This window comes from Thamnophis sirtalis, unplaced genomic scaffold (genome assembly GCF_051295495.1).
Source record: "Thamnophis sirtalis isolate CommonGarterSnake01/CBP01778 unplaced genomic scaffold, rThaSir2_p1.2 scaffold_15, whole genome shotgun sequence".
Classification (NCBI taxonomy): Eukaryota; Metazoa; Chordata; class Lepidosauria; order Squamata; family Natricidae; genus Thamnophis; species Thamnophis sirtalis.
Window position 1 is genome coordinate 31,466,617 of NW_028261395.1, and position 3,375 is coordinate 31,469,991.

The 3,375-nt window shown below is 46.6% G+C and overlaps 1 non-coding gene across 1 annotated transcript; it reads left to right on the top strand.

The window, feature by feature from the left end:
* The first annotated feature begins 3,016 nt into the window (after positions 1 to 3,016).
* On the top strand, positions 3,017 to 3,122 carry LOC148042539 (U6 spliceosomal RNA). The gene has a single exon (XR_015695194.1). It is a non-coding gene; the product is annotated as a U6 spliceosomal RNA (small nuclear RNA).
* Positions 3,123 to 3,375: the final 253 nt, after the last annotated feature.

The window sequence follows — 3,375 nt, forward strand, 5'->3', positions numbered from 1 at the left end:
AGCAGGACATTGTTAAAGTAAGTTTCTATCTTTTGACCTCCCCCCACCCCCGTTACATGACTACATAGTCACACCCACACAGTCAAATGACCCCACCAAACCACACCCACCAAGCCATGCCCACAGAACCAGTAGTAAAAAAAAATTAATTTCACCACTGCCCCAAAGCATCTTACAGGTGAGCTGTCCCTCACAGGTCAGTATTTGAAACAGAAAATAATAAAAATGGTGTGCATATATTGAGTTAACCCAATGGTACCTACAGTACAGTAATAAATAATGGAATCCGTTCAGCTGTTGACTTAAGATTAGAGAAGTCCAGCTTCAAACAAAGCCTAAGCCAGTAATGGTTAACTGGACCGTGCATGCACGCATGTGCCAGAGTGCCAGAACCTGGGAGCCAGGTTGCATGCGCACAGGGAGCAGCAGCTCTTCCAGGTTCTATCACATTCATGCGCGCTGGACAGCAGCTAGTCTGGTGTGTATGCTTACCTGTCAGATGCTCTCTTCTGGGTTCCGGTGTGTACATGCACAACAGCAGCTGGTCTTTGTGCAAAGACCAGCTGGCCAGCACGCATGCGTATGCTGGAACCCAGAAGAGAGCAACAGCTGGGTGGCATGCATGCACACAATGGAACCCGGAAGAGCAGCTGGTGACGGAGCGTGTGCCCATAGAGAGGGCTCTGCGTGCCACCTCTGGCATGCATGTGCCATAGGTTCGCCATTATGGCCTTAAGCCATAAAAATTGTCTAGATGGTCGGGTCACTCTCGTCTCAACCTCAGGATCTTCGTTTTATCACCCAAATTCAGAAGACGTACAAAGAAGAGCAATTAAGAGGATCAAAGGCCTGAAGACTAAACCATATGAAGAAGGGTTGCAGGATTTGGGTTTGGCTAGTCTAGAGAAAAGAAGGGCAGGGGGTTCATGATAGCAGTCTTCCAGGATTTATGGGGTTGCCACCCCTCAAATACTCAGCACCAAGGACCCCTCATTTCCAACCGGAAATGCAAACATTATCTCCTTTTAGTAAACGTAAGTGTTTGACCCAGAAACCCGACATTTGTCCCAATCTTCACTGCCTATGACCCGAAAGGATCATTGTTTACATAACATTTTCAATCTAACTGCTATAAGCACAATGTGTTTGCTGGACGGACACACACACACACACAAAAAACTCTAGGTGACAATCATACGGAGCAAGGTTTAAAAGCAACCTAAATGAGTATAGGGCTGTGTGTTGCATCACAGTGTTTGGGACTCCCTGAAGAGGATTATTATAATTTATTTTCACCACTGCCAGGGTTAAAAAAATAATTTCGTTTCCTGGGGATAACCCGAAATACAACACAGCCCTCATATCTCTGGACCTTTCTGGAGGAGGAGGGGAGCCCTGTTGAGGATGGAAATAAAAAATCTGAGCCCGACAGATTTCCTGTCGACTTAACAGGATTTGGAGACAGGCAGTCTGGATACTTTTCGAAAAGAGATAAAGAGAACAAAAGACTCAACCCTTCTCACCGAAACCAGGGGGGGAAAAAAATCTTATTTGACAAGAATATATTTATCTTCATACTTTGCGTTCCTGCACTTAATTTCCCTAGCACACAGGCAGCACCATATCGTGAGGAAATCCAGTGAGGTCAGTACTGTGAATGCATAACAAAGTTCAAAGGTAGAGCCCATGATGGGGGAACCTATGCCGGAAGTGGCATGCAGAGCCATCTCTCCGGGCACGCGAGCTGTTGCCTGTTGCTCTTTTGGGTTCCGGCGCACCAGCCAGCTGGTCTTCATGTGCGCCGGAGGGATGGGAAATGGAAGAGCAACTGGACGGTGCTCATGCACATGCTGGCCACCTGGTCTTCTGGTTTCTGCCATGCATGCATGCACAAAGGCCAGCAGGCCGGGGCGCATGTGCACGCCGGAAACCGGAAGATTATCTTCCAGGCGCACGCATGCACACTGGGCAACTGCTCTTTCGGTTTCTGGCATATGAGCACATTCCCGTTTTGGAACTTGGTGCCAAAAAGGTTCACCAATACTGGGTTAATTTCATTGTGGGCCCCTTCAGGGCTGTGGTTGACCTTTTGGGGCCGGATAGGCATGGCCAACTGGGTGGAATGGCCAGTTTGATGCCACTCCCCAAACTGTTGGCTTGATTTTTCCTCTTCGCATTGGGTAGACCAGGACATCATTGCGGATCGGATCTAACCACATTGCAGGCCAGATGTGGCCCATGGGCCTTGAGTTTGACACCCCTGCTCTAGGGATATATCGACATTATATATCCATACATTTATTTTGACCATTCATGCTTGCCCCCAGTTGTTATCCTACAGTTAGGATAACCCGGGGGGTGGGTGGGTGGGTGGGAGTGTCCTAGCTGAATGTGTCATTCTTGGTTCAGAATGAGATGACTTCCTTTCTCATCCAAATGATGCTAAGACTATACATTTGCAGAAATCTCTGTATATTCCCTTTTGTTACCATATGTTGGGGTATATGTGTTATTTTTGATTTCAAAACAGTTGCTGGCTCCAAATAACTTTTAGAATGAATGAGCTGGAAGGGACCTTGGAGGTCTTCTAGTTCACCCCCCTTCTCAAGCAGGAGAACCTACACCAGTGATGGCCAATGTTTTTTTGCTCGGGTGTCAAAAAGGCACATGCGCACGTGATAGCGTGAGTGTGCGTGCCCACACCCATAATGCAATGTCCTCCTCCCCAGCGCATGTGCACACAAAAGTTTATTACTGAACCTACGGTAGGCCCGTTGGGCCTGTTTTTCGCCACCCATAGGCTTCGGAGGCTTTCCTGAAGCCTGGGGAAAGTGAAAACGGCCTCCTCCCACCCTTTCGGAAGGCCAAAAAATCAGCTGGCCAGTGTACATATGCACGCTGGAACTGACATAAAGCAACACTTTGCATGCCTTCAGATATGGCTCTGCGTGCTCTCTGTGGCGCACGCGCCATAGGCTTGCCATCACGGACCTACACCATTTCAGGTAAGTGACTGTCTAGACTCTTCTTAAAAACCTCCAGTGACAGGAACGATACAGAGAAGATTAGCATGGCCCCTGAGCAAGGATGACACGCAAATTCGTGAAGCATTCCATATTTTTATTTAGATCCTAAAAAACTGGCCTGTATGTATCCGAATTTACAACCTAAATGCTGGAAATGTGATTGTGTTGATGCTACATATTACCATATATGGTGGACTTGTAAAAAGGTTAAAGCATTTTGGATAAAAATATGGTGGATTATGCAAAATGTTCTTTAAAAAAAGGATAAAGTTTACCCCTCAGTTATTCCTGTTATGCACAACTACTGATTGTACTGTTATAGAGACTAACTTGATTTTGTATTTAATAA